The sequence below is a fragment of the Arachis ipaensis genome, chromosome B2, assembly GCF_059453495.1.
Source record: "Arachis ipaensis isolate K30076 ecotype BB chromosome B2, ASM5945349v1, whole genome shotgun sequence".
NCBI lineage: Eukaryota > Viridiplantae > Streptophyta > Magnoliopsida > Fabales > Fabaceae > Arachis > Arachis ipaensis.
The window spans coordinates 78,445,782-78,462,315 of record NC_142437.1 but is presented as its reverse complement, the minus strand read 5'-3'; the positions used below and the strand labels follow the sequence as shown (position 1 = coordinate 78,462,315).

At 34.9% G+C, this 16,534-nt stretch overlaps 1 non-coding gene across 1 annotated transcript; it reads left to right on the top strand.

Moving 5' to 3' along the window:
• Nucleotides 1-280: 280 nt before the first annotated feature.
• Nucleotides 281-388, top strand: LOC148574505 (small nucleolar RNA R71). The gene has a single exon (XR_015906752.1). It is a non-coding gene; the product is annotated as a small nucleolar RNA R71 (small nucleolar RNA).
• Nucleotides 389-16,534: the final 16,146 nt, after the last annotated feature.

Genomic DNA, 16,534 nt, shown 5'->3' with positions numbered 1-16,534 from the left:
GACTTGCATGTGCCCCACTAGTTTAATAAGTGAGTTGATTTGTTAGGACATGGCTTTGTTTTGTGCCAAACGTGCATCCAATGTGTCTAGCTCCATCACCCATATTTTGACTGCTCTTTCATTTGCATACATGTAGTGATTGTTAGCCATTATCTCTATCAACTCTAGAGCTTCTTCGGGTATCTTCCGATGCAAGGATCCTCCAGTTGATGAGTCAATTAGGGTTCTGAAGGTATGAGATATTTCATCATAGAATGTTTGAAGTTGCAACCACTTAGGGAATGCATGATGAGGGCATTTTCTCAACATTCCTTTGTATCTTTCCCATGCTTCATAAAGTGACTCCCCATCCTTCTGGGTAAAAGCATGAATATCATTTCTTAACTGTGCTAGATTTTGTGGTGGAAAGTATTTGGTTAGGAATTTGTTAACCAAATCATCCCACGTTGCTATGCTATCTAAGGGTTAATATTGTTGCCACTATTTAGTTCTATCCTTTAGAGAGAACAAAAACAACCTCAATCTATGGCTTTTGGGAGACTTCATTACTCTTGACTGTGTCACATATCTGTAGAAAGCTATATATGTGCACGTTCAGATCTCCATGAGGATTGCCGCTGAATTGATCATGTTGTGCCAATTGGATGAGTGAAGGTTTCAATTCAAAATTGTTGGCCACTACATTGGGTCTAACTATGCTGCTGCCACAACTGTCAGTGGTGGGTCTGGTGAAGTCTCCAAGGGTTCTTCTTGCATTGTTTTATCCCTCGGCCATTCTTTTCTCTGCCTTTGATTTCTTTCTTAATCAAAATAAAGCTCTCTCTATTTTGGGATCATATTGGAGAGGTTCGGGATCATCACTCCCTTGCATAACAGAGAAACAAATTAAAGGTACATGTGGTAAGAAGAAAAATAAAGGAATGAAGATAGAATAATAAATGGAGTAAAACAAAAGAAAATAGGATCTAATTTAGAAATTCAACCAAACGTATGTTGTTAATCTCAATTAATTCCTGGCAATAGCGCCAAAAACTTAATGAGCGGAAATTGATGCTCACGGATACTGGAAACTGCACCAGATCGTTAAAGTAATACTCCGGTGAGTGGATATCATTCCTACAAAGATTAAAGGATTGAGCAAGAAAATATCGAGTCAAATTTCTAATTAGATCGAATGAACTTGGATTGATAAGTGGCTGAACCGTGTCTTGCTGGAACTTTAGAATGTTGAATGCTAAAGACGAAGTAGTGAACGTGTAATTTGATTGAGAAAAAACAGTGAGTGAGAGTGTCAAGGGTTTTGGAAATATTTAGTTCCCAGGAAGATCAATCCTTATGTTTATCTATTTTGATGCATGCAAAATACCTTTTCACGACAAATCATAAATAACGGAATCCCAATTCCTTGGCTCCACAGTTTATCTTCAATTAATCAATTGCCAATTCCTTGGTTAACCGATTAATTGAAGAGGTTTAGCATAAATCTAATTTAGTTTCAAATAAAATTCAAAAGTAGTTCTGAGGTCGAATTATACGTTACGTATTCAAACTAGTCATAAACAATTGAAAATTATAAGAAAAGCAACGTGGCACACTTTTTAAACCACTATTCCTAGTCAATATTAAAAAGTCATCAGAAAGAGTTTTCAAGCTGTAATTCCGATATTAAATTTTCCAAAATAATAAACAAAATTCAAAACAAAGTTAGCATATTTTCCAATACTACTAATTCTTTAAAGAATGAAGAATGAAAATTCAATCTTAAAATAGATCAATGCAATACTTCAAAATAGAATAAAACTTAGCTTAATAATCCATGAAAACATAAACAGAGCTCCTAATCTCTTTGACAAAGAAATTAGTGACTCATGGAGAAATATGAAAAAATGAAGGTGAAAGAGAATGTAGCTAAGTCTGGATCCCTTTTCTGTGAACAATGTCACTTATTTATATCCTAGGTTTACCTAAAATTCAAATTCAAAACTAAATCTTATCTTTTATGAAGAATAAGATAACTAGTAACAATAATTCAAATCTTAATCAAAACTAATTCAAATCAAATTGCATCTAACAGAATCTTCCATGACCTTGACTGAAATTGCCCATTCAATGGAGTGGGCATCCTTGGCGTTGCACTTTGGGCTTTGGCGTGGCATGCCACTCTTGATTGGGCTTAGGCCATTGCATGCCTGGGTTTCACGTGGCATGCCCACTTAGTGCGCCTCCCAGGGGTTAACAGCGTGACACGCCTTGAAGTGGTGTTACACGCCACCTGCTTCACTCTTTAGGGGCGTTACACGCCCTTACATGGCATTACATGCCAACTTGGTGAGTCCTCCCAACGGTCCTAGGCGTTGCACGCCAATGAATGGCATTACACACCAGCTCCTCTTTTGCTTGGGGGCGATACACGCCAATATGTGGCATTGCATACCAGCTTAAAGGGCCCTCGAAGGTGTTGCACGCTTGGTTGAGGAAGTGGCACGCCAACTTGGTGAGCTCCCACGGCCGAAGGCATTGCACGGTGGTTGGGTGGCATTACACGCCACTTCTTCTCTCTGGCCGAAAGCATTGCACGCCGCTTGCATGACGTGGCACGCCATTCTTCTTGAAATAGGTGGGCGTTGCACACCCATAGTGGTGGCATTACACACCACTTGGTCTTGGCTTGGGGCACGTTGCACACCCTATTGTGGCGTTGCACGCGCACTCCTTTTGGCTTGCCCTTGAATGTGCTTCTTTTGCTAATTGGTTTTTTCTCTTTTACTTGGATTTCTTGAAAGCACTTAGAAAACATATTAGTAGCAAAGAATATCTTAAATCATTTAGTTTAGATGGAGAAACTGTAATTAACTCTAAGAAACCATGAAAATAATGTAAGAAAAACTACTAAAGATGCGGACGCATCAATAAACAAGTCAAAAGAGCTCAAAAACACTTGGGCACTAAAAGAATTGATGAAATTATGATAGACTGTGCAAAAGAAGAATGTTAGAGTGTGTTGTTTTGTGCTTGAAATTCAATTTTTCAAAGAAACCAACTTGGTATTTACACACAATATACATACTCAAAACTCAAGTAGCAAATAATTTTTAACATGTTACAATCCTTTATCACAATTAGCCTTAATGAATTATGCCATGCAAAACCAAATATTCTAAATCACATGGTAGCTACAACATACAATTTAAAACAGACAATCGACATAGAGACATATAATCGGACACTTGGTGTGCAAAAGTAAAAACAACAAGACATAGCACAAACAAGCATTTCTTCAACATCAATTCATTAATTTTAGCATAAACAACACAAGATCAGCAACATAATTCGTCAATTCAATCAATTTCCAACATTTTCAGTAGTATCACAGAGTTTAAAAATCTATTCTAATCATATCTTAACCCCCTAAATCCACTAAAATAGAAAATTAAATCTAACTAAAGCTCAAGACTAATTCAAAATTAAAACTGAAATTCTAATCAAGCCTAAATTAAATTAAACTAAAATTAAAGGACTTAAAAATGAGTTTGTTCAAGAACCTATAATGAAGAATAAAGCAAGAAATTAGGGGAGAGATGGAGTTGTAGAGGCAGTGACCAGAGGAGAGTGGCAGCGTGTGGTACTGGATGTAACAATCCATATTTTTAAAACTTTTATTATAGATTATTTATGATTTATTTTATTAACCTGAACTTATTATCTTTAGAGGGCTATTTCATCAAAAGTAATTACATTAATTTTAAGATAAGTTTAAATTAAGTATGATTTAATTCAGTTTCTGATACACTTCACTCTATCTATGTATTCGTGTTTAGTTAGAATTCTATTCAGCCTTCCGAAGTCTTGTGACACTGTCTATGATGTTCATCCTTTACTTTCTGAATTATGAATTATTTTCCTTGAGCTTGAGTTTGTTTGGTGTCATATGCGATACCCTATTTTTCCTTAGATACGGTTTGTGTGAAATCGGTTTATGTGCGACATCACAAGAAATTGTGAAAGTTGTAGATGTGATGGGAAGGCTTTGCGAGATGGTTATAGATTAAGGAAGTGGTCATGTTTTTTTGATGACTCTAAACGTACACCGAGTTAATTTGTCAAACCCCAAGTCTCATACTTCTAAGGCTTAATTTGCATTAAACCTATCCTATAACTTTTCTACTACAATATACTTTTTCTCTCATTTCCATAAAATGTGATTTTCCTCATGTTTGAAAACTGAACATATCAAATATTTTTGTTTTTCTTTGACATGTTTGAAAAGGACGTTACACTGGAGCAGGGGACCAGTGGAAAAGGCAGCAGCGCGTGGTTAGTTGCTATAATTCAGGGTGGCGCCGGTGATTTTGGTCATGACGGGAAGGGGGAATAGGAGCTCTGCTCAGGGACAGGGGCTGCTATTCGTTTTGTTCAGTGAGAGAGGTCGAGATAAAAAGAGGAGGGTCGCGAGAAAAAAAAGGGACAGAGATAGGGAATAGAAGAAAAGAAAAGAGGCCGTGGCCATGGCGTGGTAATCGTCGGTGGAAAGGGGGATGGTGGAGGCAACGGCGCACCTGGTTTGCACGAAGAAGAAGAAGAAGAAGGAGGAGGAGGAGGAGGAGGTAGCGGTGGTGGTTTTGCGGTGGCCGGTAATGCATGAGCATCTTTAGTTGTTTTCTTTATTATTTCTTTGAATAAAATTAGTGATTTTCATATTTTAATTGAGATGTTTGTGCTTTAATTAATGTTTCTTGGAGTTAGTTTGAGCTTTGATATGTTTAGGAAGTTATTGAAAGATTTTAGGCAAGAACAAGGGAGGAGAAGAACAACCAAAGAAGCCCCTAGAAGAACCGAAGAAAGTGACAAGCAAAAGGAAGTAACCTCCCAGGTAGGGGTGAAAATAGACCAGGCTAGGTCAGGCTTTGCTCTTAACAGGCTAGGCTTTGCTCTAACGTATTCACTATTGCCTCTTGCACGATACCCTGAGGTTGCATGTTTTTCCAATTCCTCTGATGGTTCTTGGGTCATCATTGAGATGTCAGAAGGCTATGAAACAAAACAACTGCAGAACACAAGCATTAAGCTGAGATAGTTATTCATATGATCATATATACATACCAAATTGATCATGAGTAAATAATAATTCATCTTTTTCAAGACTTAGAGACCATGAATTAATTAACTAGTCAGATAATTACAAGCAAATAAGAGACACATTAAATGGTAAATGGAATCATATGTAGCTCCATCAATTACAAACAGTTCTATAAAACTACCATTCGCTGCACCACCGTTATTCTCTGTGATTTGAAAATAGTTGCAGTAGTTGGCTATGGTTTGAAATACCAAAAATGCAGTAGTTTTACATAATTAGATTAGATTCTCGAAATGAGACACAATCGCAGCATAATTAAATAAAAAATCAGCACCATCAAAAATAGTTACCTAATTATGTTAGATTCTCAAAATGTGTTAATTAGAAACATAATAACAAAAATCTAATAATCACATAAATATTAAGATCCAAGTGGAGAAATTGACGTACCTAAAATCTGAATCAGATAAGGAGAAGGCGAGATATCAGAAAGAAACAAAGAATTACAAGATCGGTTACATCTGGAATTCAAAGCTGAGATTGCTCATTCACGAGAAGGTGGACTATGTGCTTGCACTGATTAGATACATTATCCTTCTGCCAGCAACAAATGATCATTATTTGAGGCTTCAGAATATCAAATAAATTAGTTTGAAAAGAAGTTACCGGAGGACTGTTGTTGTTGTTGTTGTTGTTGTTGGAGAAGAAGTTACTAGAGGAGGTGGCAGTGAGAAATAAACTATGCGACAATGACCAACAGTAGATCTGGACGGCAAGGCGATGATCTACAACGAAGGAGTGAGCAAAGGAAGCGGCGCGACCAGAAGATGTGACGGTGAGAAAAGAATGGCACGACAATGAGAAAGTCAGATTTGGACGATGATGAGACGATTTGTGAATTTAGACGATGCCAACGCCGCTGAGATCTAAAAGACGAAGGCAACGGCACTGAGTCTTAGAAGACGAAAGCGATGAGACCTTAGGAAACAGCATTGCAATCAGAAGATGACGAAGACAACAATGCGATGAAGAAGACGATGATGGTGTGGGTAACTCAGAAGACGGTGTTATGCTTCCAACGGGTAACTCGGTAATTGTTTGGAGAAGATGAGAATGGTGTAGGGGTGTTGAGTTAGGGTTTAGTGAGGGTTACTCAGTAACTATCTTATTTTATTTAAATTAGTGACCAATTTAGTGACTTATTAGTTTATAATAGTATTTTTTAGTTGGTCACTAAAATCGGTCGCTATCTTAACAATTAGCAACCGATTTAGAGACCACAGTCTTAGCGACCAAATAATTGTTCACCATATTTCTCTATCGGTTGTAAAATCGGTGGCTAAATTAAAAAAATAGCGACCGATTTTGTGACCAAGAGTCCCAAAGATGTTACCTCTTTGTTTTGGTTGCTAATTCGGTTGGTAAACTAAAAAATAGCGATTGATTTTAGCGACCAACCTTATTCTGGTTGTATAAAAACTTATCGGTGGCTAATTCGGTTGCTATTAGTGACTGATTTTGTTAGTCGCTAAAATCGGTCGCTATCTTAACAATTAGCAACTGATTTAGTTACTATTGTCTTAGCGACCGAATTAGTGACCAAACAATTTTTTATCCTATTTCTCTATCAGTTGCTAAATTAAAAAATAGCGACCGATTTTGTGACCAAGAATCCTAAAGATGTTACTTCTCGTGTTTTGGTTACTAATTTGGTCACTAAATTAAAAAATATCAACTGATTTTATTCTGGTTGTATAATAAACTTATCGGTTGCTAATTCGACTGTTATTAGTGACTGATTTTGTTGGTCGCTAAAATCGGTCAATGAATATAATTTAGCGACTGATTTAGCGACCAATTTTTTTCTGATCCAAAAATTCTGTATTGGTCACTAAATCAGTCATTATTAGCAATCAATTTTTTCAGTCGCTAAAATAGGTCATTATTCTATAATTTCTTGTAGTGAATCGTGCCATTGAAACTAATTCTGATGGTTAATTAAGACTATGGCAATCATACTTGTACTATACATGCTTATTAGTTGATTAGTCACATTTTCTCCTTCGGTTCTATGTTCTATTTTTTACTATCTAAAATATTAACTTGTGCAGTGGCTTACCTATGGTTTAATAGATCATCAATAGGTAAAATTTTATATTTAAATAAATTGTAGGTCAAAAAATGACTTAATTACAATATTTTTAAATAATTTCATTTCAGTCTTATATTTATTAAACCACTATAAAATGTAGATATTTCAAAATCTATACATAAACCGCTATTGTAGATCACGAATTATGTGAAAATTAACTATCATTATAAACTGTGAGATTTTATCACAATTTACGTACAAACTGAAATATAATATAAACGGTTGCTGACTCTAGTGGTTTATAAAGAAGTTTTATGAAAAATATAAACCTTAACACCCAACAACGGTTTATGAAGCTAAAATTAAACAAATTCTCCCTTTTTTTTTGGTGTTTGTGTCTATGTATTGTATAACATTTTTTTAGAATTTAGATCATCTAAATTTTAGATTTTTATTTTAGAGAATAAAGTAAGATTTCTCACTATTGAATATTTTCTCTCTCACGTTTTCTCTTGGTTCTACTTATGAAATAGATGATGATAGATTATACTTTATTCTTTAAAGTAAAATTCAAAATTTAAAGAATCCAAATCCTTTTAACTACTAACCAATTTAAAGTAGTTGTAGTTAGATATATGAAAAGAGAGAGAAAATAAACAATGAGAAAGAGATAGGGATGTTGACTAAAAAATAATTATATAGTTATTTTTTAATTTTATAACATGTTGCACATTCTAAAGAATATTAATGTAAACTGTATCCCAAATATTGGATTATCAAGTGAAAATAGAATAAAATAAGGTGATTAAAATTAAATAATTTTTTTTATAATAGTGTATAGGATGCGTAACATGTTATAACATTAAAAAAATTAACTAGATAATTGTTATTTTTCTGTTAATACAAATCAATTTTTTAAAATTATTTTTTATCCTAAATTTTAAAATCTAATATCTAAATTCTAAACTCTAAATTATAAATTCTAAATCATAAAACTTATTCTTGAAAATTATTTTTCTTTTTTATTTATTCAAAAAAATATGCTCAGCATATTTTAGTTAAATCATAAAATTTTTAAACTATTTTAGATAGAACTGGAAGTTTCATGATTTTATTTTTATGAAATGATGGAGTGTAATTGTTTATCCTTGTAGCTTGGTTTTGAGATGGTAGAAAAATTTTTTGGTCAAATATGTGAAAACAATACCAAGCTATGTTTTTAATTCTGCCACAAACTTGGCACTGTAGTATTAGATGTTGATAATAAGATCTGCCTCCTCTTTAAAAAAGTCTAGAACCTCTGCTTATTTCTCGAAATGTTAGTGCTCTCATGTTATTTAGTATAGAATAGAATGAAGTTTGTGCAAGATTAGCTTGCGGTATCACATTTTCTGATTTTCGAAAGTTTTCTAGCATCTCAACATGTGAAAGAACAAGAGTTTCAACTTCACACAAATTATAAAACTCAAGTTTAGCATTAATAATAGTTAGAAGAATTTGAAAATTCTCATTGAATCCTTCCAAGATAGCCTCTTTATGTTCATTAGATGTGAGAGGTTTACCTAATGTTGCTAGAGAATCAGTGATTTGCTTGATCTTTGATATGTAATCTGCAACATATATGCCTTATTTCTTGAGAGTCTTGAATTATTCCTTCAGCGGTTTGATTTTGTACTTTGTTGAATTGCAAAATATTCATCTATTATCTCCCAGATTTCATAGCTGAAAGTGCAGCCAACCATCTTGTTTTTGAATTCAGATTCCTTGGAGGCCAACATCCATGAACCCAAATTGTGATCATCTTGTCCCATTGTTTATATTGTTTAGACTCAATCCTAGCTTGTTGATTTGTAAAGGAAGAAAATTATTAACGAACACGTATGAAATAAGTGGTCCTCGGGATCTTGTCCCTTGATTGCAACTAAAGCTTGTTGCAACCAGGTTTTATGATTATTTTCTCCAAATTTATCAGTAATGGGATTGAATGGGCGATGATTGAAGAAATTTGGTGGTAGAGAATTGATGATTGGTGCAAAAATAACAGTATTGGAAGGAGTGGATTCATTAGAACTTTGATTTGTAGAAGCTATGAATCAAAACCTAACTCTTGATACCATAAAAGCTTTATAGAACAACAATTTGAATAGCAAAAATCTAATGATAAACTCTCAAAGAATGTAGAAACAAAACTGTAAAATAGAATAAAGAATTGAGAGAGAATTGTAGCAACTTGCAATGAAAGAAACTAAACTTGAATATTAGAATAAGAGAGCGTAAACCACAAATACATACTATTAGCTATTTATACATAGCATTTTACATAGACCAAGTTAATATCAATAGTAAAACTGTTATAACAGAAAAACAGATTTACAGTAATAATGTTATTCTTGATTTTCTTGGTCTATTAAGTAATTCCTTTGCTCTAAATCATTACTCTCTTTCACATGGACCCTTCCCCTACTCCCCATTCCTATTTAGTAAAACGTCCATTATTTTTGTTACATTCCTGTCACGAGTCCCGGTTTACTTTTTCCACAGGAGAAGCAAATATATTCGGATATTGATGAATATTAAATTTTTTAAAAAAATTCAACATAACTATAATAAAATTCAATATAATTCAAACAAATGTATTAAATTAAATACAATTTAAACAATTTCGATTTAGTCAACATATACACAAAATTTTTAATATATAAATTAAAATAAAATAAAATATAAAATATATATTATATTTAAAGGAATAAGCTAAGTGAATTTTCCTTCACGATAATTTCATGGATCTCCGTAGAATAGGTATCTTAATCCCCGTCATCCATCCTCATTTATTCTTGAGATATATCTCAGTCTTTATTGGAATTTTATGGGTCTTCATTAAATCTTTCATTACAGGTAATTCTTTAATTCTCACAGGTATTTTGTATTCATGGGTATATATTTTTTTATTATTTCTACTAAAAATAAAAGAATAAATATACAAAAAGTACACATGAAATTTTTTTGAGTCACAAAAGTACACCCGACAGAATTGAAATTTCAATGTATACAAAAATGCCTAACGATAAACAAAATTATTCTGCTATTAGAAGAGCTCGGTTTTTGTTAAGTTTAGTGTCTATGAGGCCAATAAAACAATGAATTGGCATTCTTTATCAATTTTTAGGATATTTGAGATGAAAAATAACAAATTCTCTTATTTTAAAATTAACAAAAGATTTATTATTCAAGCAAAGAAATCATATACAACCCAATCCATTACTTTAACAAATTTTACAGAGCCATCACGCACAATATCCTCATTCTCATATACAATCTAATTATCAACTTTCTAAAGTTACTAATTTCAGCTCTCATCCTAGTGTTCATGCTGAACATCACTTTTTCACTTGCATCATCTAGGTCTATCCCCTCACTCGAATAGTATTGTGTCCTATTTGAAAGTGAATGTTATAATAAATTAGCATTTGAGTTTCTGCTTTTTTGAAGATGAACAGAACAAGACATGAATATTAAGAAAGACTTCTAATAACTTTATACAAAGGACATAAAAAAAATCATCTCTCTAAATTTTTCACTTTTCACGATTTTAATGATACTATCTCAATTCTATGGTAGCATTTGTCACCATTGAAAGGATATTTTTTCTTCTTTTTCTTTGATGGTTGATGAGCGGATATTTTATACGCTTTTTGACATTGTTTTCTTATAGTTTTTAGTAGTTTTTGTTTAGTTTTTACTGAGTTTTTATAGGTTTTAGTGTTAAATTCACATTTTTGGATTCTACTATGAGTTTTTGTATTTTTGGGCAATTTCAGGTATTTTCTGGCTGAAATTGGAGCAGAAGTCTGATTCAGAGACAGAGAAAGCACTGCAGATGCTGTCCAAATCTGACCTGCCTGCATTCGGAAGAGCTTTTCTGGAGCTACAGAAGTCTAAATGGAGCGCTCTGAACGACTATGGAAAGCTGACTTTCAGAGCTTTCCATCAATATATAATAGTCTATACTTTGCTTCGGATTAGAAGGCCCAAAACTAGCGTTCAACGCCATCCTCCTGCCCCCTTCCAGGTGTCCAGCACTCAAAGAGCAGAGCCAAGCATCCAAAGGCCCAAAGAGGAACCCCTAGCTGGCGTTCCATGCCCAAGAGACCCCATAAAACGTGGATCTCATCAAAACTTAGCCCAAACACTCACCAAGTGGGCCCCAGAAGTAGATTTTAGCACTAAATAGACTGTTTTACCCTTACTAGTCATCTGTTTAGTATTTAAAGTGTACTTTACATGATTTTTACATCAGACACCATTCAGCCCTATTTTCGTTTTAACTTTGTGTTTTTACTTTCAGTATGAGTTTCTAAACCTACTAGGTTGAGGGGAGGAGCCCTGCTGAGTCCCATGAATTAATAAAAGTACTATTGTTTCTTCTTCGATCCATGTTTGATCTATCTCTAAGATGTATATTCCGATCTTCATCGTGGTGAGTAGGATAATCTGACAAATTAGCTCTGTTCATCACATTAAGACAAACGTGCCTGACAAACACCCGTGTCTACTTGGGTTCATGTGAGTACTTGGAAGAAAAGCACGAGCCAACAGCTATGTTTATACATCTCTCAGACGGTTAATTCATGATTTCGTTGGGGACTTCTCGAGACACCAGTTCAGTCGATCTCTGGGGAGATTAGGGTCTCTGTGGTATAGTCTAGAATCCAAAGAAGTAGCGTTCTCTGATCCGGAAGATTCGACCTTGTCTGTGGCGTTTTGAGTAGGATCGCCACGAGAATGGACTGCTATGCGCTTCACCTTTCGTCAGATTGAGTAACCACGGCCAATGGCCACGGGCGTGTTCATTCTGTAGCAGATGAGATCAATGACCACATGCAATGGCTTTGATCACTTACAGCCTGCCATAGAAGAAGATCATTCACAAGCAAGAAAGACAGTAGTACCAGAGTTACTTCAGAAAGACAAAGCAACTCTGACTCTCAACTCTATTCCCAGCATATAATTCCTATTAGTTAACTTCTTCTGATTCCACCTGACTAAGACCTGTAAGACAACCATACCTTGCTTCAAGCCACAATCATCGTGGGATCGACCCTGACTCGCTCAGGTATTACTTGGACGACCCAGTGCACTTGCTGGTACTGCTGCTGTACGAAATAGTCTGGGTTTTGTGTACACGCGCACCAAGTCTTTGGCGCCGTTGCCGGGGATTGTTGAGTTTGGACAAACTGTCAGATTATTTTGCTCCTTAGATCAGGTAAGTTTTATTTTACATTATTTTAATTGAGTCTTTAATTTTTATTTTCTTCTTCTTCTTCAAATTTTCGAAAATCGTAAAAAGCTTTTCAAAAATATTTTTATTTTCTTTATTTAATCTTTGTTCTTTGAATATGTCTATGTTCTTGGTAATTTCGTGTTCTTTGAGTCTTTCTTTCAAAAATATTTTTCAAAAATATTTTTTTGTTTAATCTTGTGTCAAGTCTTTAAGTTTGGTGTTTTCTTTTTATTTTTCTTTCTATTTTTCGAAAATTTACTTTTAGTTTTCTAAAAATTTTAAGTTTAGTGTTCTTTTTTTGTTCTTGAGTTCTTTGACTCTTTGAAGTTTTGTTCTTCGTGTTCTTGTTAGTATTCAAAGTGTTCTTGAGTCTTGTATGTGTCTTGATCTTAAAATTTTTAAGTTTGGTGTCCCTTGGTGTTTTCCTCCAAATTTTCGAAAATCAAGGGGTGCTAGATCTAAAAATTTTAAGTCTTGTATCTTTTTTGTGTTTGTCTCGTTCATCATAAAATTCAAAAATAAAAAAAAAATATCTTTTCTAACTAATTTCTAACATAATTTTCGAAAATTCAAAATAAAATTCAGATTTCAATTTTAAAATTTTTATCTTATCATATCTTAGTTGTCAAGTTTTCAAAAATTAAAATTTTCAAAATTAAAAATTTTATCTTTTTCAAAATCATATCATATCGTTTTCAAAATTCGAAAATCTTATCTTATCTTTTTCAAATTTCAAATTTTAAAATCATATCTTTTTCAAAATCAAATTTCAAAATCGTATCTTTTTCTAATTTCAAAATCTTTTCTTATCTTACTTCTTATCTTATTTTAAATTTAAATCTTTTCTTATCTTATTTTATTTTTAAAATTCAAATCTTTTCTTATCTTATCTTTTATTTTCATTTTTTGTTTTTATCTTTTCTTAATTAGTATCTTATCTTCTCTCTCATCTTTTACAAAACCTCCTAACTAACTCTTCTCTTCCTTAATTTTCAAAAATCATCTCTCTTCTTCTCTCTCATCTTTTTCAAAACCACCTAACTAATTTTTTCCTCTCGCAATTTTCGAAAATCACATCTCATTCTTCTCTTTCTTCTTTTTCAAAACCTCATAACTAACTCTTCTCTTCCTTAATTTTCGAAAATAATATCTTCTTCTCTCTCTCTTCCTTTTCAAAATCACCTAACTAACTCTCATCACTTTCAATTTTCAAAAATTCCTCTCTCTCATCTCTCTTCTATTTTCAAAAATTTAACATTTAAATTTTAAATTTTTTTTAAACTAATAACTTAATTTTTGAAAATTAATTAATTAAATAAAAATAAAAATATTTTAATTCTTATTTACTTTCTCTATTTATACCTCTTCTCTTCTCATCTCTATTTATTCAACTCTACTTCCTTCGACTCTTTGCCTACAATTCTTTATCTTCTTTCCTTTCTTCTTCACATTTCTCTAGGAAGCTCTTTTGTCCAAGTGGTATAAAAAGCTTTCTTGTGATTTCTTTTCCATCTTTTTATTCTATCTTCTTTTATTTACTCTTATCTACTATTTTCAAGGTATTATTTTTCTTCTACTTCTTTTATTTATTTTTATTTTTATTTTTTGTCTTCTTCTTCTTTCTCTACTTTTGACTTCAAGGAAGAGCTTCTTGTCTATTGGCGTAGTCTCTCTTCTTCCTTTGCTTTTCTTCTTGTTTATAACCAGGAACAGGGATAAAGAACCCCTCTTGACTCCTGATCCTGAACCTGAGAAGACTTTAAGGAGGCGTTTATAACTAGCTAAAGCACAACACTCTGGAAGAGACATTTCAGAAAGTTTTGAACAAGAAACAGGGGACATGGCCAAACCACAAGAGGAGCCTAGAAAGGTCCTTGGTGACTTTACCATGCCTACCTCTGACTTTTATGGTAGAAGCATTGCTGTACCTGCCATTGGAGCTAACAATTTTGAGTTTAAGCCTCAATTAGTCTCTCTTCTGCAGCAGAACTGTAAATTCTATGGACTTCCACTAGAAGATCCACATCAGTTCTTAGCGGAATTCTTACAGATCTGTGATACTGTAAAGACTAATGGAGTTGATCCTGAAGTCTATAAACTGATGCTTTTCCCCTTTGCTTTAAGAGACAGAGCTAAGTTCTGGTTGGATGCCCAGCCTAGAGAGAGTCTTGACTCTTGGGAAAAGCTAGTTAATGCTTTTCTTGCTAAGTTTTTTCCTCCTCAAAGGATGAGCAAGATTAGAGTGGAAGTTCAAACCTTCAGACAAAGAGAAGGTGAATCCCTCTATGAAGCTTGGAAAAGATACAAGCAGCTGATCAGGAGAAGTCCTCCTGACATGCTCTTAGAATGGTCCCTCATAGGCATGTTCTATGATGGATTGTCTGAGATATCCAAGATTTTCTTGGATAGCTCTGCAGGTGGATCTCTTCACTTAAAGAAAACGCCTGCAGAAGCAAGAGAGCTCATTGAGATGGTTGCAAACAACCAAGTCATGTACACCTCTAAGAGGAATCCTGTAAATCATGGAACCTCTCAGAAGAAAGGAGTTCATGAAGTTGAGACTCTGAGTGCCATCCTGGCTCAGAATAAGTTTCTGACCCAACAGGTCAACATGATTTCTCAACATCTCACTGGGATTCAAACTGCAACTGGCAGTAATCAGGAAGCTTCTCTTGAAGAAGAAGCTTATGATCCTAATCAACCCACCATGGAGGAGGTGGATTACCTGGGAGAACCCTATGGAAACACTTACAATTCTTCATAGAGGAATCATCCTAACCTCTCATGGATGGATCAACAAAAACCTTAGCAAGGTTTCAATAACAACCAAGGTGGTAGAAACCAGAATAGGTTCCATAACAGACCACCATTCCCATCTCCTCAAGGGAATATGGAGACCTCTAAGCAAAGTCTTTCTAACTTAGCCACTCTATTCTCCAGCCTCACTAAGACCACCCACAGTTTCATTAATGAAACAAGGTCCTCCATTAGAAACTTGGAAGTACAAGTTGGTCAACTGAGCAAGAGGATCCCTGAGATCCCTCCAGACACTCTTCCTAGTAATACTGAGGTTAATCCTAGAGAAGAGTGTAAGGCCATAACCATCGAGGTTGAGGCCGAATCGGAGGAGAATGGGAAGGCATTGAACGCCAGTGAAGAAGCCTTCACTGGGCGTTCAACGCCCACCAGCCCAGGGAAGCTGGCGTGAACGCCAGCAAGGACCTCCCTGCTGGGCGTTCAATGCCCAGAATGCTAGAGGGACTGGCGTTTAATGCTAGTCAGGGTGGACGGCAAGGGCGTTCAACTCCCACTAAGCTGACAGAGCTGGCGTTGAATGCCATCCCAAGCACACCCTTTGAGTGCCTAAATCCCACTCAAGAACCCTCTAGCCCAGAACCAAAGAAAACCATAAAGACAATTGAGGTTCCTTTGAATGCACTTCTGCAGTGCATAAGTTCTGATGACTACTCATCCTCAAGTGAGGATGAAGACACTAGGGAAGAGCAAGTTGCTCGTTTCCTAAGAGCTCTAATGAAGCTAAATACCAAGTTTTTTGGTACAAAGCCTCTGGAGGAAGAACCTCCACTGCTCACCAAAGAACTCCATGCTTTGGTTCAGCAAGAGCTACCTCAGAAGCTTCCAGACCGTGGACGCTTTCTGATTCCTTGCACCATAGGCACTATGACCTTTGAAAAGGCTCTGTGTGACCTAGGGTCAAGCATCAACCTCATGCCACTCTCTGTAATGGAGAAGTTGGGAATCCTTGAGGTACAAGCTGCACACGTCTCTTTAGAGATGGCAGACAAGACCATGAAGAAGCCATACGGCTTAGTAGAGGATGTCTTAGTTAATGTTGAAAACCACTACATTCCTGCAAACTTCATTGTCTTGGACATTGGAGAAGATGAAGATGACTGTGTCATCCTTGGAAGACCCTTCTTAGCTACTGCAAAAGCTTTGATTAATGTAGCTAAGGGAGAAATGGTTTTCCAATTAGGAGAGGACTATATCTTATTTAAGATGTCCAATCCTAATTCTCCCTCCAATAAGAAAGGGACAACTGTGCAACACCTAGTGTGCCAAC